This window comes from Drosophila eugracilis, unplaced genomic scaffold (genome assembly GCF_018153835.1).
Source record: "Drosophila eugracilis isolate 14026-0451.02 unplaced genomic scaffold, ASM1815383v1 contig_47, whole genome shotgun sequence".
Taxonomy (NCBI): domain Eukaryota; kingdom Metazoa; phylum Arthropoda; class Insecta; order Diptera; family Drosophilidae; genus Drosophila; species Drosophila eugracilis.
This window is the reverse complement of record NW_024573338.1, coordinates 2,449,912-2,476,398: the sequence shown is the minus strand read 5'-3', so window position 1 is coordinate 2,476,398 and position 26,487 is coordinate 2,449,912. Positions and strand designations below refer to the sequence as shown.

At 37.3% G+C, this 26,487-nt stretch overlaps 1 protein-coding gene and 1 long non-coding RNA gene across 3 annotated transcripts in view; both read right to left on the bottom strand.

The window, feature by feature from the left end:
* Positions 1-26,487, bottom strand: part of LOC108109453 (mushroom body large-type Kenyon cell-specific protein 1) — a 64,496-nt gene that overhangs the window by 17,310 nt on the left and 20,699 nt on the right. The gene's annotated exons all lie outside the window — the stretch shown is intronic.
* On the bottom strand, positions 17,269-21,184 carry LOC108109457. Of its 2 annotated transcripts, none has more exons than XR_001772511.2 (2): positions 20,135-21,184; positions 17,269-17,376 (listed from the first exon to the last, which is right to left on the bottom strand). It is a non-coding gene; the product is annotated as an uncharacterized LOC108109457 (long non-coding RNA). The 2 variants fall into 2 exon arrangements; XR_001772512.2 differs by having other exon boundaries at positions 20,290-21,184.

The following is a 26,487-nucleotide window of genomic DNA, read 5'->3' as shown; positions in this document are numbered from 1 at the left end:
TGTCTAATGTCAACGTACTCCCATCTATGTTCGTTGGGGGTGGGAAAACCAACTGGTTTTAAAGGCGGGGGAGGAAAACTCAGCCAGCTTACCAGCCAGCCGGCCGGCGTCACATGTCCTGCCGCAACAACAAATTGGTTGAAGCGGAGCAGCAAGGACAAAGGGAAAAGCCAAAAGAGCGGCTAAGAAATGAGTTTGGCTAAATCACGAAAAAACTAACAGCAGCAGCAATGCGTGGAAAATAGGAGGGAAAAAGTATGGCTAGGCACTGGGAAAATGAAAGTTGATTTCAATTAAGATTTAATCTTAAATGGGAAAACTAATTTAAAAGGTTTTTTGACCTCCTTTCTTAGGCGTAAGGATTTCTTTTCTTGTTTTTAAATTGTATGAAAAATATTTCAAAAATTGTTTTTTTATAAGATCAATACAAGTTTTAAAAGTTTTTGATAACTTCTAAGATGATTTGGTTTTTAAATATTTAAAGAAAAATATTTCCAAATAAGAATTAGATTTTTAATATCCTGTTTTTCCGCGTGCATCTTTTTAGGTTCCGCTTTTTTTTGAGGTTCTCCGGTGGAAAGGACATGCGACTCCTGCGTGCCTGGGGCCGAAAATTGTGGCCAACTTGTATGGCTAAAAAGGGGTTAAGAAAGGGGCAGTGGCAGCGCTGAAATGTAAATGAATTGCACTAAATGCAAGGACATACGCAGCACACACATACACTAACATGGGCACTAATACACGGCAGCAGATGAGTAGGACAATTCTAAGCAGGCAGCGTTGACAGGACCTACCGCCCACCCCTCAACCGCACCCCTCGTTCCCCACCATTTGAGCCATTAGCAACCCTTGCACAAACTAAAAACGCAACCTACCCCAAAAAATGAAAAGAAACTCGGCAAAACTTGTCGCATATGGCAATTTACATACTGACAACATCAATACACAGCCAAATAGATTTGTGTATGTGTGTGTGTGCGAGTGTGCGTGTGTGTACCTGTGTGTACTTTAGGCTTTTTGTGTGTCACTTTGGCATAAAATTTTAGCCGCTGTCGTCGGTTTTTCAGCTTCGTCGTTGGGGCAAAAGCAAAAATTAGAGGCAGAAGCAAAATAAATTCGATTGCCTCATTCGGCTTGGCTCGTCTCGATTCGGCTCATCTTGTTGTTGTATGGCTTTTTCGGCGTGGGTGCATCCACAACCTCCTCTTAACAACCCATCCCCCCAACCAACTATAGTATCCCCCCCTCACCATTCAGCCACCCCCACCTACATGTTCGTGCTAGCGTTGTCCCGCTCTAATGCGCTTTCGTATGCACTTTTCGGCCTGCATGCAATTTGATTGGCCACAACATTTTTCGGCCAACAGCCAAGCCAAACAAAAAATCCAAATAGAAAAAAAACATCAGCTAAAAACTCGGAAAACACGAAAATTTTCGTTCGTTTCGATTGCATTTGATTGCATGTTTGTTTAGGCACTGCAGTAACTGCAATTGGCGGAGAAGCGGCCCAAATGCGAATGCTTTTTGGGGCTGGCCAAAAAGAAAAGTTGCCATAATTGATGTGCTAAGTGCTGCAACATTGCAAATTGCTAATTGCAGGTGTCGAATTCAAGATTGAAGGGCTTTTTGGGGTGCAAAATGGAGGGTATTATTTTCCTCAACTCGATTGCTGGTCTCATATCCATTCGTTTGTTAAAGTAAAAGTGTGGGGGGGTTTTCTTGGGGCCTTTCCGCATACTAAGAATTATTGATTTATGTATCAATCAAGTTTTTTGTGGTTTCGTTTGATGGTTGTCGGTTCAGGGATATGGTAGTTTTAAAATATATATAAACTAATGGAAAGTTTTGGTGAATAGTTCAGGAAGTGGAGAAAAGAAATAGAAGAGGGTAAGCTATAAGATGAGAAGCTATTACTATTATTTAAAAGTGTAATAAGGAGCACAAAAATTCGAAAGAAAAGTATTAATTAACTTAGTTTATATTGAAAACAAATAAATTTTTAAATGATTTTTATATTGAAGGCTTTATGTCTTTTGAATAATAAATACATTAAGCCCACATTCTATTCTAGATATATCTCCTTTGATACTTCATGGTCATTTTGTTTGTGCACTGAACTTTATTACAAAATATATAAATTAAAAATAAACACATCTTGATTTCCCTCCCTTCATCTCTTAACCATATTTCCAACTGCTGACTTTCCCTTACGTTATTACCATATACTAGTGTAATAGTCTGATCTGTCCAAAAAACTTTACTACCCCATAAAAACTCGTCAAGAATCCAGTGATATATATATATATATTCTAAGCTCAAAAAAAAAAACAACGAAGGGCATGCAAAATGTTTTTAATATAAATAAAGTTCTGACCGAATAGCGACATAAAAACCCGAAGGCAAACGCATTGGGCTAAATTTATTGAAATGTAAAATGCCGAGAAATGCAATTTCCGCACAAGTAACTGCAGCTCAAAAAGAACAACAACAACGAAAACTAGACAATTGCCGAGAGCTAAAAAAAAAAATAAAAAAAAAAAACTTTACAAAAAATATACAAAAAAATAGGGAAAACCGAAATAAAAAAGGCAGCGAGTAATATGAGAATGGCAAGGGCGCGGATAGAGGACATTAAAATTGCAGCTGCCGTTGGCAGCAACAGCAACAGCAACAGCAACAGCAACATCAACCAAAACGGCAGCAACTATGGCAAAAAGAATAGAAGCGCTGCAATTGCTCCATGCAGCATGCAGCATGCAGCACAGCAGCAACAGGCGACGGCCGTGGACCAAACCATTAAACTGATGGCATAATACAAATGGAGCACAGACAAACAAATGTAAACGGATGTCTATATATATATATATAGGGATATAACTGCGGATATATATCCATGTACACATTGTACAGTAGTAAGTGGAGCAGGCAGGCGTGCAACAGGCGGCAGCCAAAAAGTATGCAACACACCGACACATACACCCATAGCCATGGCAAACAAACCGGCTAAACAACTAAAACTAAACCAATTCAGGCGCTCATTCATTCATTGAATTCGGAAATTCAATTTGGTTAGAAAGAGCCAGCAAATGGATGTGCCAGAACGAGAGAGAGAGAGAGAGAGACGCGGCGAGGAGCCACAATTGTTAACTACACAACGATGTGCAATAAAACGTGGCACGCGGAGTGGGTGGCAGGTGGTACATTTTATTCATGGATTTAGTTGAATTTGCAATGAATGGGATTTCGGCTTAGTTGCCTGCCCACTGCCACAGACTGGCGGACATCCCGGCATCCAGACATTCAGACAGCCATGAAAAAGAGCAAATGATGACATAGAACACACAGCAACAGCAATGGCAGCAAAAACAACAACAACTACTACCACCACGACATTGGCATTTCAATTTAAATGCTCTTCACCAACAACAAATGCCAACAAGTGGCAGCCAAACTGTGAAGAACAATTGGAAATGGAAGGAAGTTTTCTTAAATGTTCACTTTGAGAAAATAATTGGGAGGAAAATGGTGTTCTTAAAGGTCTTAAGGTCTTTAAGACCTTCATAAGTTAAGTAAATGCGTTAGAGTTGAGGATATTAAATAATTATGTCTATAATTTAGAGTTAATCTTCTTTGAAAAAACAATAAGAGAGGTCTTAAAATCTGAGTTTTAAGTAGGTAAAATAGTAAGTAATATTTCCCAAACTATATCACTTTTTTCTGGTATTCAAAACGCTCTCTAATAATCTATAAAATAATCTTAACATCCCATAATTTCTCTTACTGCACCGCAAGGTGTTTGTGGCACTCAACAGTTGTGTTGCCAACACCAGTGGCCAGTGACTGAGCAGCAGTGGCCCATCTTGGTCGCAAACAGACTCAGCCAGCCAGCCAGCCAGCCAGCTAGTCAGCCATCCAGCCAGCCGTCAGTTAGTCAGTTGTTAACAGGAACTTTGTTTCTGACAGCCAAGTTGAAGTCGAGTAGCTGGCGGTGCTAACCGTAGCCGTAGCTCTAAATAGACAATTTCCGCAGCAGCCGGTGTGGCATCAAAATGGCCCGAAAGGGGGGACTCCACTTGATGGCCGAGTGTGAAACCAATTTGGGGGCCACTTAAGTGTCCTCCACTTTGGGAATGGCCACCGAAAAAGTGCAGTACTGCAGATTTAACCTCTACCCAGCAATGAATAGCAAAATGGCGTTACGTATACGCAGCATGGAACAAAGCGGGCACATAAAAACAGCGAAAACGATAACGAGAATGTGAAGTGGCAGGACGTGGCAGGATGCTTCTTGCCACTTCACCATATGTAGCTAAAAGTCAAACCGAAAAAAGAGGAAAAGAACCCAAAAAAAGATAAGAGAGAGAGAGAGAGGGAAAAAACGCGAAGTGTTGAGTGAGGCAACTAATTGCGGAGTCGGTTGGGGAGTTGAAAGGATAATTGCGCGGATTGCACACAGATCGCCTTAATCCTTTTAGGCCTGCTCCGGCATATTCATGGGTGTGTGTTGCATGCAACAGACCCGGCCAGACCAGTTGCACCCTGCCACCAAGCAAACACAACAAACCGACACCCAACTCATCCACTTGATTGCATTGCCTGCCTGCCGTCCGCAGGATACCAAAAAGAAAAAAAAACAGGCGAAACAAAGAACCAAAAATACCATAGTCAAACGGGGCTTCTGTCAATTCTTTTCCTATTTTTTTTGCCGCGGCCTCAACAGCAACACCTCGACTGCATGTGTGTGGATGTATGAGTGGGCTAAAGGATGCAGGAGGATGCAGAAGGATACAGGACACACATGGACGGCATGGCCCGTGCATTTTTTGCGCGAAAATTCCCATTTTTTTCGCGCTTGTTGGCCATGGCCAAAAGCCGCTGGCTGCCTGTGATTGCCAGTGATTTGTGGCGGCCACTGCAGCCAAAAGCCTTCGGGGAAAACGGGTTGGCCAGCATGGCAGTCAAAAGAGATTCGCGGAATGGCCGATTGATGTCTCTATTTTTAGGCAGCTCAAATAAATCGCATTTAAACGCGTTAATCTGCGAGGGAGTGTATGAAGAGCAGTCAAGGATGAACTTCAATGGAGTTATGTTAGTGGAAGAAGAGAAAAAGTTAATTGAGATTCTATATTTATGGCTAACGATTGCTTTTAACTGTTTTTTTTTTAACTTTTTAAGAAATAATACAATTTTCCAGGCAATCTATCTACCCCTAACAAATAGTTTTCTTTAATGTTCAATCAAAGTCAACTTTTTATATGGCCCGTCATTCGTTTTCAATTTTCAATTTTCGTTTGTTGGGTGTCGTGTTAAATTTCAATCACTTAAGAATGCATTTGTTGTCACTTCCAATGAAAGCGCACGATTTGCCTTTTACATATGTGTACAGGCTAACATATACGATCGTCTATATATATACTATATATATATACCTAGATCAAGAGACAGAGACAGAGAGAGAGAGAGAGCTAGCTGAAATCAAAAGCAGCAATGGAAAACCTTGAATCAATTGATCCAGAACGCAAAAAATAAAAACAGACCGCGTTCTGTGTTCGCCGAAATAAATTAGAATTGAACTTGCTGCGCCATATTTGGTTACAATTTCAACGCTTAATTCCGCATACGTAGACCGCATAAGATCGTTGGCTTACAGAGAGAGGAGGGAAAGCGGGACAGGGGGCAAATAGTGGGTGTGGACGGACAGCGGCGGGGCTTGGCAACGTGTCGCATTCGCCTTATAAATTTCTAGCTAAATATTTAATTTATTTACTTTTCGGTTTACCAGAGACTCTCACAAATGGCAATTACAAATGAATTTGCCGCTCCGCCGCGACTACTTTTATTCAAATTGCAATCCCTTGAGCTTAGTAATAAAAAATAGCTACTGCTGCTTATTAATTAATGGCAATTAATTTATGTCTAATTGATTTGCGGAAAACTACGCTTAAATGGCTGCTGCTTTTTGTGTGCCAATTTTATAACTCATTCATGGGGTTTACGATGAGTCAAAGCCTTGTAGAGTCGTTATTGTGTTTGAGGAAGTAAGTCAGTTTTTAAATACCTTAAGTTATTAGCAAAAATTTATAAAAATACCTAATGTTGGGTGTGGAGTTATTGGATTCCAATCTTATGCCAGCTTTACGAAATCGCATAAATCTATCTAAAAACCCAAACAAGTATAGATTAGACATTCCACTGATCTTGAACTTAGCAAAAGTCATAAAAAGTGGAATAAAAAACTGCATATCAAGGCGTATAATATTAACGAATGTGGCCGTAAAGAGCGGCGTGTGAAATATGGAATTACAGTTCCAACTGCCGAGATTTGTATTATATACTCGTATATATCTTCGATCATATATGGTTGTGCCTGAAAAGTCAATTGGGTGTGTTGAGCTGCTGCTAGTTATCGAATCGAAATGCAATTTGTTTGTCATAAAAAAAGTGGCTTGCTTTTCCAGTTGAGGGAGATCGCGAGTTTTCATAGCAAGACGAATGGTCTCAGATCATTTGGATTCTACGTTTCGGAAAGGCAATAAAAAAGTACAACCAATAAAAGCTAAAGCATGCTTCCTGATGCTTGTTTTCAAAGATTTTTAAAATCTATTAAATAGTAAAAGAAATAGTTAACCAAAAGTTAATCTTTTTCTAATTCCGCATTTTGAGAGATTTTTAATCTTGTAGTTTTTTTAAACATTTTCTCACCCATCACTTATATGGTTCTTAATTGTTATTGTTTCTCTTTTGTTTTTAATAATTCAGTGTTGGTGAAGTCTTAATTTTTTTTATGATTCATAAGATCTAGCAGATCTTGGTTTCGCCCACCCGAACAAACTTTGGTTGTTAAAATTTTATGGTTTTCTTCTGCCGCCTCTCTTCTCGTTCCCCCAATTATGCATAATTAAACTTGCTGATTGCATTACAAAAATTAATTTTTGCTCGTTTTCTTTGCACTTTCCACAGATAGAATCGTTTTTCCTAGCTCCCTTTTCTGCCATCCGCCTTCTACCTTCTCGCAACGCTCCCCCTCTCCCCCCCCTTGAGACCATTTTCATTTGCATCTACAACTACATCATTTTTCTATACATATTTTCTCGCATATTTGATTACACCACATGCGCCTCTTTCGTCAGCTTTTCACCGAAGCTCAGCCTTCTATTTTCTTTTAGTCCCCCTCTCTACACTTATATCTTATATATATATCTATCTATATATCTTAGTATCTTTGTATCCACACATATCTATCTGTCGACTTTGCCATGTGAATTTGGTTTCGTTTGGTGCGCTCATTTATTCTCCTTCGCTGCTTATTGACGTTTCCACTTATTTAGTGTATTTTGCGCATTTTCGTGCATTCTTTTTGTTTTTTATTTTTCGCTCACCAAAAAAAAACTTGTTTGAATTTTTTTCTGTATTTTTTTTTTTTATCTATTTTGCATGTGGTTTTGGTTCTAAGTTTCTGGCTATGGCTGTGTGTGTGTGTGGGAACCGCTTGGCTTTGTTGCTCATTTTCATTAACGCTGCTGCACTATCGAATATGTTTTTCGTCCAACAGTGGGTTCTCTCTATGCCAGACTGAATCGCTAAACAAACAAATTTTACTGTTAAAAAATTGCAGTTGTTTTTTTGTTTTGTTTTTTGTGTATATGCATTTCGGCGGGGTGTTAATTGTGTTGCACTTTGCCAGAGAAACCGAACAAGCGGCTTAGACAAAAATGTGCATTCTACTTGGAGGAAAAACTAAGGAAGGCTTTGTGGGGAAGTTTGGTTAGGTCTTTGTTTTGGGATTTTTAAGGATTTTTAAAGTGGAAAATAAGTTTAAAACTTTGCCAAAGTGGTAAGAAATCATTAACTATTAACTAAATATTTTTATATTTATTTTAAGAAATCTTAGAAAATCATTTTACAAAGTACTTGCAAGTTCGTTGTAACTCTCCATTAATTGCTCAGCTTATTCAAATTAAGCTTGTTGATTTTGACTTTGATTTTATATTTATGAATGCAATTTGTTTTGTAAATTTAGTTTGGCCAAATTTGGTGCCGCCAAAGCAACACCCACATGGCTGTATGCCCCCAACTCGATTTGGGGCTTGTCCACCAAATGCCTGACATTTTGGTAGGCAAAGCCGTGTGAGTTGAGCTCTTAGCCTTGACTGGCTGCCAGTTTGCGTTGTCTAATTGATTGCCAACATTGGTTGTGTTGTTAGCTTAGAAACATAAAAATAGCAAAAAACACACACATATTCCGCTAGCCTAGTCAAAGGCAAATTAGGACTAATTAATAAAAAGCTTTCAGCACAATGCACCCACTTGTAAGCGATTGTCAAGCGCGAAAGCCACACAAAGCCATGGCCCAGCCTATCTGTTCTTACTAAGAATAATTTAGTTTAAAAAATAACATCAAAATGGTAAAATAGATGGCTGCCACGGAAAGTAATTATTACGTAGAAACCGTAGGAAACGCACTTAACCAAATCGAATTCTCTATAAAACAATAACACAGCCCCGAAGCCTGTCAAAGAACCAGAAAAAAAAAGAGAAATAGATGAGGGAATGAGCTGGAAATTATAATAATAATGCAGTTGCGGCATACGTGGCAGTGGCATAGGCCTCGGCTCTAATACAATTACAACGGAGTGTGCTCAGTGGCAAAAAGGTACGTAAACAAGAAAATGCGAAATGAGTATGAAAAATTATAAATGAAAAGAGGAAAAAACAAGCAAGGAAAACCCAAAGAACACACGCAGACCAAAAAAAGAATGAAAAGGAGATGGAAAACTGTAGAACAACGCATAAACAGATTGCGTTGATTGGATGGCTAATGAAATTCACTGGGGGCCATTAGGGCCTACGTTTGTCAGGTTTTTCCGCACGCAAATCGAATTCATTAGGAAAATCATGAAGGAACAAATCGAGCGCAGCAAGAAAATCACATGGTAAAAATAAAAAAAAAATAAATACAAAAAAAGAACGAAAAAGACCATGTTGCATTGAAAATAAATTGCAGTTGAGTTTTTCAAGGTTTTCCAGTTCATGGTTTCGCGAGTGTGTGAGCGGTGGCAACAATGGATCGTATCTGAGATCTACGCCTTCGTTGGCGCTTAGATACAGATACACGTGAGTGCCGTCGTGCTGCAGTGCCACTCCCGCATTTTGAGATCTTTTTTTTATAACATTTTGTATTTATTTCTTTTGTCATTTTTATATTTAACACATTTTTTAATGATATTTTAATCTTTATTAGCTACCGAACTTTCAGAACAATTTTTGAGGACTTTTTCTGCAATTTTCTTTTATATTTCCTTTAACCTTGTGTATTTTCCCTTTATTTCATGACAATTACCCTTGAAATTTTCAACAAAACTTATGCACACTTTCTTAACTAGGTTCTTGGCTCAAAATTTATGGCCAGGAAATAAATAAAATCAATACAAATGAGATTGAGATATTATTTTTTCGTTTTCTTCCAGCCATTCTCAATTGATATTGAGTGACCGACCTGCCAGACGTTGGCAAACAATGAAAGGAATACAGAAACAAAAACAACAAAAAAATGGAAACAATTTCCCATATTTACTTTTGTATATTTCTCGACCGGCTGACCAGCGGCTTCTTGTTGCCAGGCGGGGTTCGAAGGTTACACAGAGTGTCTGTCCAAGTCCGACCGCCTGATCCGTCTGAGTAAACTGTTTGCGTCTGGCCAGGCTTTCTATCATTTGCCGGAGACGGAAAAGGCGGAAAAGTGTTGGAGGTTCAAAGCCTCGCCTTGACTGAGTGACAATTTAGTCAGCTTCATAAGGAGGAGTGTTTTGAGAGGAGATTCGGTTACAAAAAGTTAAGAAGAAAAAAGAAATTAAAAGGTCATTTTCTCTATTAAAATCTAAAATAAAAACTTTATATGTAATCGAACTAATTCACAGATTTTGATATATATTTTTCAAGTGTTTTTAATGATCTTTAAAGCTCCCTAACTTTCCCAAAAAGGATTCTTAACAGGCATTCGAAGAAAAAAGCGAATTAAAACTGTTTTATCCCCATTTTATATAATCAGTTCTCAATCCTTCTTGATTCCCATTAAAATCTAACTGCGCCATATATATTTCAAAAAATTTTCAAACGCATTTTCTGAATAAACCAAGGTCCCCGAACGAATCTAAAAGTCAGAACTTGTTTTGCATACAAAAAGCAAATTCCTGATGACAGTTCTCCAAAAGAGAATTCTTTCGATCATATTTGTTGTTGCTGCTTTTCTTCTTTTTTTTTTAAGAGCCGTTTCCACATGAGTTTTCAATTTATGCATTTTGTGTTGTTGTCGCTTCACGTTTGAATATCGAATTTGCAAAATTCATTTGCGTTTGCTTAGCACATTTTCCATGCGCGAATGCATTTTCAGGTAGTTTTTGAGGCTTTTCGGGCTTTGCAGCTTGGCAAATGTGTCAAATTTGGTGTCTCTGTGTGTGTGTGTGTGTGTGTTTGGCCGAACAGGTTGTTTTTCTATTTGCTTGACCGCAGCGTGACAAATATTTTTAGCCATTACTCATACGCCGTGTATGACAGAGGAATTTTCTTAGCGGCAGCCAATTGAAATGCCATGTTAAGGGTCCCTGGGATAAGGGCCAAGCAATTAGGTTAAATTGAGATGCCTTCCGCGGGGTTTTATCTTTGGCTTAGTCCTGGAAAAATTCCATATTAACTGGAAGGGGGAGGGGGTCTTGGTCAAGGGTCAAGGGAATTGCTGTTTACCACCATCGGGAAACTCAATATCACCACACGCTGCTTTTTCAAAGCTTTTCCTCGTTTTTCGCACAATATTTTTTTTGGTGTTTTTGTGCGGGTGTTTATGTTTTTTATTTTTCCTATTTTTTTAGATGGCATTCATTGTTTGTTATGGCTGGCTTTTGTTGCAAAACGCTGCAATGTTGAACTATGAATGCAATTTCGTAAATTATTTTCCTTTTAAGTAATTATTAAGGTGTGGTTCGGTTGCAGTCGTCGTCGTCGTTGTAGAAGTCGCTACCGGACTATCAAACACACACAAAAGCACACTCTTTGTCTTTGACTTTGTTTTTATTTATTGTCTTTATACCCTTGAAGAGAGTTATGGAGTTCTGGGTAGAGGTTTGATAGGAAATATGTTATTATCTTTACAGTTTTTCATAGATGAAACTCAAGGAAAGTCTGTAAATCATTAAGGGAGTTATAAATAACTAATATATTATTATAATAGAATTTTTTGGGAATTTATTTAGATTTTTTCTTACAAGTCTATTAGCTGAATTGAGTTTTTAAATAATTTTTCTCGTTTTTGGAGAGTATTTTCTAGTTAGTAAAAAGTTTTCTCATAGTTTTCCCCTAATTTAACACAGGGTATTCAAAAATTACATCACTTTACTATCTACCTTCAGTTGTTAACGTTTTTCATCGGCTATACCTTTTGTTTTGTTTGCTATTTTGTCAAGTTATTCATCCATTATGCGCCATTTAACTAATAACACGGCTTGGTCGCGCTGCTTTGGCTCGTTGGCCCTCTGAGTTACTCGTCAGTCACTCAGTCAGTCATTCAGTCAGTCATTCGAGTCAATCACTCATTGGGCCACTGGAGTGCCCTGCTGCACATCCCTTCCATCAATGTCATAATAAATTCGCGCTGGGCGAAAGGAGAAGCCTTTCAGCGGTATTAAAACCCTAAATTAACGGCCATTGTCGGGGAAAAGTTTTTGATAATACGGCATTTAGAAATTGGCACCTGGCTACCGGGTTTTCTTAACCAGTTAACATCGATAACTATCCCAAAACCCAACTAATTTCAATCATTAAATGTTAGAGAAGATGAAGAGTGGTGCTAGCCGATTAGGCCAACAATTGGTGGCACACGACAAAGAAGGAAAAAACGAGGGGCAAATCAGCCAGAAGGTGTTGGCCCGCTTGAATTTCTAACGACAATCAACAAATCGCCACTTTGGCCGACAACATGAATGGCAAATTACAGCAACAGCAACAGCAACAACAACAACAGCACAAACCAATGGCTACAAATTTGCTGTAATACAACAACAATTACATTAAAACGCGACCATAAACGTGCGGCCAAGTCTCGGACCAGGCTTAAACCGATCCGTGGCCAAAAGCGAAGCCAATGCCAAAGCCAAAGCCACAGGAAAATGTCTACAGTGATGGGCAGAAAAATAGTAGTAAAAAGCTGTAAGATTTTCATTTCATTTTGTGTACTAGATAGAATATTGACATTTAATCTTTATTAATTAGAACTGATAACCCAGAACTCTAACCTTCGATCTTTACTAACTTGCAGTAATAAAATTTGGTTTTCCGGGAATATATTAGATGAAGAATATATTTTAATGAATATATATTTAGATTAAACCCAAATCAGGCCATAATAAGTAGACATAAATGAGTTTCAAAACGGGGAAAACGAATTTCTAATTGAATTTCCCAAACTGTTATTGCCACCTCAACTGTTGCTAAAGTTTGACGATGAGGCGCTACCAAAGTCATTCCACACCTTGTAAAATCAACAAAAAGGCAGTCAAGAACCAGGACCGAAGAACCAAGATGCAAGATGCAAGAACCAAGAAGCAGCAAAGGCAACAGATATAGATGGTTAGATACACGGCTAGGGCAAGATACGTAGATACAAAGATACAGAGAGATACATAGATACAGAGAGGGAGCGTGCAATTTGCAGCCTAGAAAAATAATTGCATCTGGAAGTTGCAGGGGGCGAAGAAGGGTTGCTCTTGCAGCAGCTACGAAAGAGCCAAAGAGCCGGGTTTTTAGCCCAAGTCGCGACTCATTCATGACGACTACGACGACGACGACGATGCAAGTGCAAGTGCAGCTGTAACATTAACATGCAACCAGACGATGATGTTGTTGTTGTTGTTGTTGCTGCCACTGCCGCTGAGATGCAGATGCATTCAACGTCATTGTTGTTGCAGTTACTGCAGCAGCAGCAGCAGAAGCAGCAGCAGCAGCAGGTGAATTGCACGATTTTCAATGCAAAAGTCAAGAGCGCCAACGGAAAAAAGTCGTTAGCCAAGTTTTATGCAGGCTGTGTTGTTGCCACTATTTGTTGCCGGTACTATGACTCTATACCTAGACCGTCGCATGTGGCCAGGCTCTACTTTAGCTGCCAGCTAGTTTGCTAGCTAGCTCCTTCTGACCAGCTGCAACCACTGAGTGTTTGGTAGCAGCTTCCTTTTGGCATATGCAGATGCCTCCTGCCAGGGCCTAAAAAGGCCCATGGGCCAACTAGAATAAGAACGAGAATGAAAACGAGACAGCTGTTTCCGTTTGTTAAATGTTTGCCGGATTGGCAAGAGATTGCCACCGTCGACATTGATGGTCCTGAATTTGTTGTGGCATTAAATGTGTCTTCTTCCCCTGGCTTATGCACGTCAGCTAATTATGGTTTACATATATATATATATCTATAAAGATATATACAAATATATATATACAGACAGTAAGTTTCAATTAAATGGGGAATTAAAATGGCAGTAGCTTCTGTGAAAGGGGCTTCTTCGGCCGGCTTAATGAGATTTTGTTTATTAACTAGAAAATAAAAGTCTAATCAGTTTCTAACTACTAACAAGCCTTTATTGATTAGCTATTTGGTAATCAAGATAGAAGTGGGTTTTTAAGAACAAATAAAGTGTGAAAATTGTTTGTTAGAATGAAAGTCTATCGATAAGTATACTAATCGGGAAATAAAAACCAAAATAAAGAGGAAAAAGTGGATATTATTAAGTTTAAAAATACATTTAATATAAAATGAATGATAAAAACGTATAAAAGATACATTTTTACATGCTTTACTTTCCTCTGCTGTTCAAGTTTTATGTTTAATGCCTACGCAAAGCACTGTTCTAGCTTTAGTTAAAAGTAAAACCGATCCACGTGTGTGGCCAGCGCCAGTTTGATCGTCTAGATTTTCCTCTCTCGCTTTTCCACTTTTCTCTTCGCCATCGTTTTCGAGTAAAGTCAGCAAAGTTTTTTCGCTTCATTTTAAGTTTTTTTTTCACAGTTTTTTCTTCTGTTATTTTTTGTTAATAAACGTATTTAATGTTCACACTTCTGTCACGTTGTTGTTTTAGTTTCTGTTTACGCAGCATTGCATTTGTATTTACAACACCTCTCTTATTATTTTTATTGTCGTTATGGCAATGTGTGTTATCTTTCGACCAGATGGTAAACACTTTTTGAGTGTCCATTATCTAATAAAACAAAAACAAAAAAAACAACGAAATTAAGGCCCAAAACAGCTGCAAGCCAAGGCCAAATGAAATTTGATCAGCCTTGGAAATTTCGTTTGCCAATTAAATTAGCTAAGCTTCGAAAGGCAAAATAAAAAAAACGAACTTTAGTCTAGAAAACATAACAAAAAAATCGATAAAAAATTAAACAAATAAATCCCCGAAAAAGAAATAACGCAACCAGATATTAATCACAAAGAAAATAAACAGAAATGATTTCATTTTGTGGCATATCGCATGTTGCAAAGTCCGAAATTTATATTTTAACCTCCTTCGATTCAGGGGAAATCATTTTATATATTTTACGACTCTATATAGAGTGCAGTTCTGTGTTATCAGCTGTAACTATTTTGTGGAAATAAATAATATATTATAGTAGGAAAAAACTGAAATTGCGATAATTTGAACTATGCGTTGACTCGACGACTCGAATCGTGAACAACTATCAATATATATATATATATATATGGCTTGTAAAGAACAGTCTCTGGAGTATATATATATATATTTCCACACTTCCCAGCCAGTAAAAATTTTCGTTCGTTGCGCAAATTTTCAGCAAAATAAAAAAAGAAGAAAAATACAAAATAAAATCAATTTCGTATGCCTTGATAAGAAAGCGCAAAATGTTTCCGCTTTTTGTTCTTGTTGCTCGCTTTTTTTTTTTGTTTGCACGATTGCATGACAACTTATAAGAAAGTATATATACTTATATTTTTTTTTTGTTCAATAATTTCTTGCTTAAATTTATTGTTGTTGCATTTTCGTTGAGATTTCGCCACGTATCAGGCTCGATGAGGCGAGCCAAAGCTGTCGTAATTTGGGTCAGAAACGGCTGCGTCAGGGCCCCACTGATAAGCTCTCCGCAGATTCTGATTGTTCAGATTGGGCAGAGATAATACATTAGCTGGCACATAGTTGTGAATCAAATTGGCAATCTTGGCAGTGCTAAAAAAAAAAAAAACTCCACAGAAACGTTTGCTTTTCACGACTTCCGGTTAATGATAGCAAATAAAGCAAAAGATGTTTTTTTTTCTGAATGAATTTTCATGCAGATATGTAACAGATATCCATATCTTAGGAATTTACAAAAAGTATCTTTTGGCTGGTAGGTATCTATATCTATAGGGAGAGCACTCTACAGTTGCTTGAACTTCTGTCCTTAAGTATTGCTCAATGCAAGTGTACTTGCGACGCGATCGCATTGTGACGCCCCTGATAGGCCCCACCCTCTGGCACAAGCACAGACCCCCACCCATCGCCGCCCATTGTGTATCTTTGTTTACACATTTCGCTTTCGTACATCGCTCTGTCACTGAAGGACAATGTCAATGAGGCACTGCCTATATATATATGAATCGTTATGAATATATATCCATATACCTATATGATCTTGTAATTTTTTGGGGTTTACCGAACGATAAGGGAACGTAGAACTTGAAATGGATGAGAAAGGGTATTCAAGTCCACCTTGCATATTAATCAAATGTATTTTTTAGTCAGAAGGAAACTCTTTGGTGATATCTAGAACTTCAAAATCATAGAATGAATGTAACTTTTGATGTAATCTTTAAAGTTTCGTGATTTTCTTCTTAAAAGTTCTTAAAAGTTGTTTGCTTATTTAACAAATAATCAGCATTAAGGCTGCATTAGTTGGTAACCCCTAGAATTAAAAGGAACTTAACTTCCTGTTATCTTTAAAAATATGTATGATAAGCGATCGTAGAACTGAAAAACGAAAGTGAAGGATACTAATGAATTTACCTTTTAAGCAAAAAAAGAAAGATAAGAAAAAGAGAGACATAATTTTTCATCAATCTTTCAAACTAATTAAATTGATAAAAAAATCTAGAAAAAAATGTAAATAATCTAAAAAAGAAGCATAGATAATTAAACATTTCCTGCTTAGTTTTTGCTGATGTGGCCTGGCCATTAAACGATTAAATATGTTTTATTAACTGATTGATTTATTGCGCATCAGAACTAAGGATAGCTCTATTTCGAACCTAAGCTAATCACAAACTGGTTAATTATATATGACTCATTAATTATAATTAAGCATTAAATATATATTTTCAATTTATAGGCAACTATTTGAGAACCAATTTGGAATACGTACATATTTCATAGCTGCTGATGTGCATAGCATCACATATATTTGTCTTAAATTATCTCTGCCCAAAAGCCAAATTGATGTTGCAGTTGCGATGCTGCAGTTGCTGCTGCTGCGTTGGTTTTACAGCAGTTCAGGACTTGGCAACCCTGGCTTGGGTTGCTGCAGCTCCCACTACTGCTCCTTCCCGGGCTTTGTATATATAATTTGTATATACAATAAAAGTGCTTCTCTCGTTTTGGTGGGCAGCTCACACAAAAGGCAAAAATGCAGGCAGATTTTTTATTGTTGATGCAGATTTTTCATTTCCTTTTTTCTTTTTTGGGCTATTGGTTGGTTTTTATTTATTATACATATATATATATTCCTATATATATATATCTATATAGAGCACAGAGTAAATAATATGCAGCGCGTGAAAATTAAACGCGAATTTTTCTTTCGGTCGTTTTTTTTTTTTGTTATTTGGTGGAATTTCCTCTTTTTTTTTATGTTGTATGTTCAATTGTATGATTTGTTGGTGTTGTTGTTGTTGTACTGCTGCACTTCTTGTTGTTGTTGTTGTTATTGATTTGTTGCACTTTGTGTTGTTGTAGATTTTTTGACAGTTGCCCCGCGTGTTTTTTGTGTATTAATTATTTGAATTATTTTTGCTGTATTTAATTTCTGGCTCTTTGATATGTTGCATTTATATCAAAAGGCTTTTCCATTAATATATTTTTTGTATACTTTTTACGAACCTTTTTCCTTTTGCATTTAATAAAAAAACAATTCAAAAGTAATGGCTACTTTTTTAATTATTTTTGTTTTTTATTTCGTTTAACGTTAATATTTGTTTTCTTTTTGTTTTGGATTGCACTTTTTTATGTTGTTGTTTTTTTGTTTTTTTTCGTATTTTAATTCAACAGAAATTTACTAACAAAAGTGTTGCCGTTGTTGTTGTTGTTGTTGTTGTTATTGTTGTTGTATTTGTTGTTTTTGTTTAAATATCTAAAAATGTAGGAAAAATATGGAAAAACTGGTTGATAAGAGAAGAGCGAAAAGCGAGACGTGTGGCCCAAATGATCTCATTCACTGCACTGCCAAGAAAATCTCATCTTCGATAATAATCATATCTGCTGATAAATATTTAAGCAATTTTAAGAATTCTCCGATTAATTTAAAAAGTTTTTCTTTTTGTTTTATATTTCTGAAATACTTTCGATAGCCCTCTGGAGATGATTTGATTTTAAGCGGAATTCACCGAAAGCAGCTGCATAAAAAAATGAACTGAGCTGGCCAAAAATGAAATTAGCCAGCGGAGCACAGCTTCAACTTGGTTACCCCCTTAATAATAAAAAAAAAGGAGAACTTTATGCCAGCGAAAAATGCGAATAAAAAATGTATATATATATGTGAATATATATATATATATATAGAAAATTCCGCCTGGCAAGTTCTGAGCAGGAAAAAAAAAGAACGAAATGCAGCCAAAAAAATACCATTGTAAATAGTAATTTAAGTTTCGTGAGGAGATGAGGAGGATGGCAAGGGGAACGGGAGGTTGTTACCAAAAAACGTAAAATAAAATAATAAAGCAGAAAAGCTGGGCAAAAAAATATCCAAAAAAAAAAAGAAAACCGAACGGAAGGTAAGGAAAATCCAATGGTCAACTGGATGGGTAAGGTGAGGGTTAAGCTCTCGGGCAGGGGTTTTCCAATTGATGTTGCGCAGCTGCAGCTACACTTTTTTCGGCTATTTAATTTGCCATTTTTTTTTGTCTAGCATATCTGGGAGTTGATTTTTCTCAGCTCACCCCCCTCCTCATTTTTTTTTTGTTTTTTGTTCGCTCTTAGTTTTTGTTCATTATGCTGTGCGCCAAGCCCGACGGCAAAGTAAATGCCAGCAACTGGAGACTGGCGACCGACCTGGCCATTGTCATGGGCGGTGGAAAACTAAGAGTGTGGGGAGGTGGGTGGAATAGCTCTTCTGACCGCCCTGACGAAAATTGAAACTGACAAAAATTTGTTACATTTGCCTGCACAGAAAAGTTGGCGACGACGAACCACCCGAAAAAATACACACTTTATTACTGTGTACTTGCAGCTACTTCCTTGCCGCTCCTCTTATTTTCTCTTATTTCCTTCTTTTTTTTATGTTTTTTGGCTGCTTTGTTTGTTTTGTTTTACTGCTGCTGCCGCTGCTGCTGCTTCAGAAGTTTGGCTACAGTTCATTTTGTATGCTGCTGCCTTTGTGGTTTTTTTCTCTCATCTCTACGTTTTTTTTCTGCCCTTTCAATCTATTTTTTAGAATTTTTTAGCAAGATTCTTTTGGTGTTTTTTAGAGGCAAGTTTTTGGGTGCAGTGAACGAGAATCGAAGCCGGCATTTAAATATGAAATGCATGGGTTTTCCAGTGGGTTTTTTATGAGATTTTATGGGGTTTTATTAGGTGATTTTGATTTTTATTAAAAAGATTTTTGCAAGCTTGGCAAAATCTTGGAAAGTTCTTGTTTTTTTTCTTTAAAAATATTCTTGTCCCTCTTAGTTTTGATCAAGCTTTAAGTTGTATCAATATTTTGAAACAAGTTCTTAAAGGAATTTTTAATATCAGGAAATGAAAATTCGGGCGATGAAATGCGGTGAGTGATTTTTTAACTTCTAAAATTTTCTTTGAAAATATTCTTGAAAAATATTTATTCTTCAGTTTATTTTTCACTTTTCACTTAGGTTTTGGCTTGCATAAATATTATTCTTAACGCGAAATTGTTATTCAACAATGGGCCTGTTTATTATTAAGTCAGGCTCACACACACACACACTCTCACAGGCACACACATGCACAGTCACACATATAGTCAATCAACCGGAGACACGCACTTGAGCTGGGCAATGCAACTATTCAACCAAAAGACCGAAATAAAAATGCATTCTATAAAAATTTTGCGAGTGCGCGAAAAAAACTTTTCCGCATTTTGCATGACAGCGGCGACAGCGACGCCGGCAGCGAAGTTGACCGAGACAGCGACGTCGACGTCAACGGCGACATCGGCGTTTTCGCACACACACAAGCAAAAGGCAGAGAAAATAAGAGACAAGCGGCGATTGCAATTTATATTAATGACGAAAAAAAAATCAAACAAAACGCGGGCGATTGATGCCGCCGATGATTATGCGTGAAAAGCACAAAAAACAGGGCCACATGGCGTATGCTTGATATGGGAGAAAATCAAATTTTTTTTTTCGGACTTTTTTTTGGGGATTCAAAAAGGGGTTTGGAAAACCTATGAGGGTTAGGGTTTTTTTTGGGAAAACAAGTGTCACTGTTTTTGTGAGGGACACTGCGAATTATATTTCATAATTTAATTTTTTTGATTTTTGATTTTTGATAAAGAATGCATTTTTTTTTAGGTTTTTGGAAATTAGTTGCCAATTTTTCAGCTGCAGTTTTCAATACATTTTTAAGAAGGTTTTTTATATTTTCACGGGGACTATTTCATTTCATCACTTGGATTTTATGTTCAAATATTTCCTTATAAATTTTAAGATTTTTTGTTCCATTTCGCTTTTGCATGTTTTCTTAATCCTTCACAAAATTCACTAAAATTTTATTTTCTTGTTAAATTATCTGCCAATTCATATTGTAGATTTCACAGATCCAATTTTTCAGTCAATTAGTTTATGCACTTTAACCGATTTGTCGGCATTTTATCGCTGCAAGCACTGCAAGGTTCATTTTATTTTCGGTTTTTGGTAGCTAATTATAATCACTTTGTATTTTGGTTTGCCAATATCTCATATATAGTAGATATATATTTGGATATTAATATTTTTTGGCCGAAAGAATGTCGTATGTTTTATTATCAATGGCAAACGATTTTCGCCTATGGACTGCGTGTAAATGGGCAATGCGCTTAATGCTTTACGATTGATATACGCGATCGTCGGAATCGGAATCGAAATCGGAATCGGACGCTACACCTCGGAACGACTCGGGCCGCGTCCGAAAATGCGTTCCGTTGCATATCGGATGCGTTGTGTTTATGCGACTGCCGAAGCCGACTGCAAAATTATATCACAACAACACGAAGACACCAGCACAGTGCCGACTACTGACGTCGACGTCGTCGTCTCCGTCGTGCAAAAAACCAACAAAAAAAATTTAACTCACACACATACACAGTTACATGGCAGAACTGCATATTGCAAAAAACTAGAATGAGTGTCCTCTCTCTTTGAGTTATTTACACAGAGCGCAGACGCGAGAACTTTAGGAGTAACGGGGTAAGCCGCACTCACACACACACGCATAAAGAGAGGGAGAGTCAAGAGAGAGAGAGAGAGCCGAAGTGCACTGCAATTATGGCATTGCATTTCGAGTGCAGCGCGCGTTGATAAAAAAATTGCCAAGCTGCGCGACGAGCTGCCAAAAATTTGAGTCCTCCCAATGCAGCTCACTATTCCTAAAAAACCACTCTCTCATTAAAGTCACTCAAAGTGACTAATACAGTTGCAAGCCTAGAACAATGCACACTAATACACGTGGAACTATTTATTCACCATATTTTTTGTGGCGCTTTTTTTAATGCACGCACACAAGTAAGCGGAATGCACTTCTGCCACTGCGCTGCCGGCGTCACAGCAATTAGCTGTCGTTTTTGGGCGAATTTCAAGGGGGCGTGGCGGCAAGGGATAAATTATGGGAAAGGCAGGAAGAGTATATGCACTCAAAAAGGATGTTTTAAAGGATATTTTGAAAAGAGGAAATATTTGGTAGAATATATTTTTAATTTTATATTTTAAAACTATTTTTAAAAATGTTTTAATAATTCGATTTTCGGCAAAATATTATAGACAGAGTAAGAATGTAATCTACACATTTTACTTAAAAATTCATCAAAATATTAAAAGAAAAATAAATTAACCTTTAAGCCTAAATATTAGCCTGAAAAAAATAAACAAAGCGTAAGAAAGAACTCACTCGAACGCATTAACCCACCAAAATTGGGCTTGAGAAACTGCATTTCCTGCTCATTAAAAGCGGCTCTCCTGTGGTGAGTTTCCCCTTCCCCCAAAACTCAACTCATTTCCAAGCGACTCACTCGAGAACTTTGCTCTTTCCCTCTCTCACTCGCTGAGCAGCATGTAAATGAGCTTAAATGATTTCTTATTTTTTGTTTTTTTGGTTGCATTTTTTGTTCTTCTCCAAAAATGAACTTTGCCTTGGCTTTTGTTTTGCGACTAAAATTTAGTTTCAGGTGATAAGTCACTCTCTTTTTCGGCTGTAGAGACTTTGTTCTTTTTCGGGTGTCTCTTTCTAAGTGCGCAGTTAGATTGTCCAAAATGGTGGAACGTGCCATTCGCAGCGACTCTGTGGTGAGATGACTAATTCCAAATACAAGATAAAGAACGTTTCCCGAACTGCGCACTTCACTTCTTCATCTGCTGAAAATCTCCACAAACTTTTCATTTCACTTCAAGTTAAAGTCTAGTACTACTATAGTTTACTACAATACAACAAGAATGATTATATATATATATATATACAGATATATATGACAATTTGTAGTTCGGTTGTAAAACGCCAACGACCTGACTGACGCACGTTCAAGGTATTATCTCATATGGGAAAGAGTGAGGGAGCTGGCGAGTAGACATAGCCCTTGCTCACCACTACAATGAAATGAATGCAACTAACACAACAACAACAACAACAACAAACTGTAAATTCAGTGACAACAATGAGAGCGCAACAGTTGCAAAGTCATGTGGCAAAAGCAGCCACGGAAAGCACATTGACTTGCCTCGTTTATGGTGGAAGATCTCAATATCGTAAGATCGGTGATTTATAGGTTATTTACATGACTTGTTTATTGGATTAAAAAATAATTAAATATATTAATTTGTAGCTTAAGTTAATGATTTAGATTTACATCACAGGATCAGGCATAAAAGTTTATACGAAAAGTGGAAAACTTGGCACTTCTGGCTTTATAAAGTTTATTAAAATAACAAAATTAGTTTAAGTTTTCTCAGAAAGAGATACGAGAGTATTTTTAAACCAAGAAAATAAAGTTTTAAAGATCTTCTTATAAAATATATTTCAAGTATCAGCAAATATAAAAATATTAAAAGCAAGAACTTACATCATTACACATTGTTCCCTCTTAAAGATAAGTAAACCTGAAACTGTTATAATAACCGACTAACTACTGTAGTTACAAAGATATTCCTTTGTATAGATATAGATATATATATATATATACTCTCCCTGATAGTAGATGAACACTTTTTGATCAGCACTCGCTTATCTTTCCGCCTTTTGTTTACATTTCAGCAACAGGCAGACCCAACTCATTTTTCGTTGCCACACCAAAGTTATTGGGAAACTCGATTTGATTTTGCCTTTACAACATCTCCAATCAAATCAGCTTCTATATATAAAAAATATCAAGCTCATATATATATATTATATACATTTTTGCAATATGGCCAGCGTATTGATAATGTTCTTTAATCAATTACACTCGCTTTTTTGTTTTCGCGTTTTTATGGGAGGGCAATCTCGTTATAAATTCAATATATATACTATATAGTACATGCAAGGAACGTATTGGAAATTTCTTAGATTTTGCTATTGCAATTTGTTGCAACGATAATCGGTTATCAGCTCGCATTGCATTGCCGCAAGTGAGTGCAATTGGAGCAAATGATTCAGCCCCGGGGTGTGTTCTTTGTTGTTGGCTCTTGTGTGGCAAGAGCGATTGATTCGAATGGTCGACGATCGAAATCAAAAATTCTGACGAAAGTTCAAAGATAAATAAAGCTTCCTGGTAAAATTTATTATGTAGCTTAGGAAAAAAACATCCAAGATGTGAAGTAATCCTTATCGGGCATTGGGTTCTTTAAATTTCCCAAGAATCATCATTGGACGCTTGAAGTTTTTCCGCTTTTATATCAGTCTTTGAAGTAGGAATGCAAATCTAGTTCTTTGTTTACTCATTTAAAGATCAATTTGAGTTTTTCAAAATGCTTTTAAGCCTGACAGACTTATAAATTTAAATCGAATGATTAAGAAATGAAAAATATCATTTAACATTGCTCATATTTTAAGCTTCTTAGATCGCTTTAGAAAGTATTTTTTTACGCCGCCAAAAACCAATCATAGACCGTAGATCGCAGCGTAACGACTGCGACATATCACGTATACGCATCGTGGCTTGCTGTTGGCAATTGCACTCTCAACTTGAATTTTGTTGTATTCTTGGCACTTTTTGCTTCCGCATAAAATGTCGCACAACAAGTTGTTGCCGTTGTTGCCATATAAACGTCAGCCGTTTAACCCACAGTTACCCGCTTAACCCCTTCTACGCTACCGCAACAGCCGCCGACGGACACCTTTTACCGTTTCCAACGCCATTTTGGTAAGACCTCAAGGCGAACTTGTCTCGCTCGACTCTCCAGTCTCATTCATTCTTTAAGCGTGTTTATGTTGGCAATTTCGTTACGTTTGATTAGTGGCCGGCAAAATGGCAGTTGACTTGCAGCAGCAAAAACAAAAACGCAAAAAAAAAAAATATTTAACTGGATTTTTGCAACAACTATTATATTGTATATCAAAGTCGATTTTTCGTATTGTCAACCTTGGGAGAGCGGAGTTAGAAATTGTGCACTTGGCTCTGGTTGTCTTGTCAATTGATTTCGTATTTCGTATTTAAACTGCAAATTTATGGCACACGATTTGCACATTAGTGCTGCCAGAACACAAAACTTAAAGCTTAATTAATATAACAAACAAATCGAATAAAAACTAGGAAAGTATGGGGAAATAATACGAAAAAATGTATTAAAATTCATGCCATTGAGCCAAAGTCTAATGCATTTTCAATGTATTTTTACAAGCAGTGTGCTGAATATTTATCGATTAGATGTCGTCTCTGTCCAGGAACCCCTCTCAGACCCCCTCTTTAGACCCCTAAAAAACCCCCTTTTTTCTAGTCCATCCCTTGTCTGTTGCAGACAAAGACGCAGCAGATAAAACGGAAGTACAGTTTGTAGTGTCCGCACAAAAGCAATTGCCAAGGAGCTGAAAGCGCCACAAGTGCCACAAGGAAAAATCCTAGAACTTTCGTATTTTCTTTTTTTTTTTACCCCAGCCTTAGAGGAAGGTGTCGATGAAAAAATTGCAGACTTCATTTCATTTTTTCGGGGCATTAAAAACAAAGTATGGGATTTTGGTGTACCGAAAGTAAATGGTTTTTCATGTTGGAATATTCTTCTTTTTGAGACTTAAGCTTAAGGTTAAAATCTGTGCGGCACCTTAATTTGATTGTCTTTGATTTGAGGAGATTTGGATTATAAATTCTCTGTAGAAAAAACAGCTTAAATAGGAAAAATAAGCTGAGGGTAGAGCTTTGCTAACAACAAGTTGTCGCCAGATGACAACTGTTGCTTCGCGTGTTTTTTGGGTGAAAGTCAAGGGTGGTGTTGGACTATAAACTTCCCCCCAAACACACACGAAAATCGCCGAAAGTGCCGCGAGTGGCGCAGCAGCCGGAAAACTCCTCACCAACCTCCCCTTTTTTTGGGGAAAGTCCCTACCTACACATACATATATATAAGCCGAAAAAACCCCGGCGGCGACTGCGTTGTTAGAACGTGTGAAGTGCTTTCTTTGCATACTTTTGTGCGTTGTGTTGCCGGCGTTTGTTGGCGATGCTCCTGCCACTTGTTGTTGTGCCAGTCCCTCTGTGTGTGTGTGTGTATTGCGACTTATGCAACAAGTGCGCTAGTTTGTTGTTGTATAACGATGTTACAAAGTCAACACACAAACGTCTGCCACGTCGTCATCAGTGTCGTGGTAGTAGCATGTTTTGGTCTTGTTCGGTTGCTCCTTTGACTTTTGCCTCGAACATGTGTTTGTCTGTGTTTCCCTCTCGTGGAAAGTTTGAGTTTTCTTTACCCCCTCCCAAAAAAAAAAAATGGGAAGCAGACGATATTTCTTATACACCTTGGCTTGTTTTCTTTTTGGGGGTATTGTGCATATTTTAAGAGCATTCTGCCAAGTGTTTCTGCACAATCTGTCAACGAGTCGAGTTGTGTAAGTTTTCCTCTTGCAGGTTTTTCCTTTTTGGGGGCTCTTGGATTTTTCGTTTGCCCTTTCTCTCAATGTGTCGTTTGTTGTGTAAATTGCCACCTAAATGGCTTTTATGGTTTTGTAAGTTCACAAGGAAAGTTTTGAGGGAATTAATAGATTTGCATATGTGTGCGTGTGGCTGTGTTGAAAGGTAAACTATTTCCCTTTGGGAGAGTTTTTGGGTAAATTGTTATTGTGGTAAGTTAGCTGGCAGGAAATTGTTTATATGAGTGTGATAATGGAATTATGGAAAACTCAAGCTTGAGGAAGGAAGTTGGTGAAGATAGTTTGGGTTTTCACTTGGAAAATTTAAGTCTATGTAGGTAAAGAATATTAAGAATATTAATAGGAATAGAAAGACTGTGATATATGTACAAGAGCATACATCTTTTTTAGGCAATTAAACTATTTTTAGAAAGTATTTTTGGTTGAAACTTAAAATGTTTAATTATTATTCAGTTTCTCAGTCAGTTTTTCTGAGTTTACCCTTTCAAAATGGAAGTAAAAAGTTTATGATTCCATTTAAGCATAACCTATCATTGGTAATGTTTATAGTTCATTATTTTATATACATTTCCCTCCAATTATATAATTTTTCATCTAGTCCAATCAATATTCTTCTAATGACTAAAAAAACGAATTTTTATAAACCTTTCCCCTCAACTCACCTGCCCATAACGCGACATCTCGAACATGCAATTAGCACCAAAAACCAAACAAAAAAATCTAAAAACGTGGCTGCTTCATTCAGTCAATTCAATTAACCGTTAACACACATATGCCACACTTATCAGCCGCACTGTCTCTGTCTAACGGCCTCGTGCCGTCTCTGTCTCTGCCACCGACTGGCTGTATGCAAAATGGTTGTGTGATCGCTTTAATTAAATGCCTACACATAAATTATCTCGTTGCACTCGACGACAGAGTCTTTAATTAAATTTCCACAAACACAAACACACACTCGAACGGCCCACAAATGCACACAACA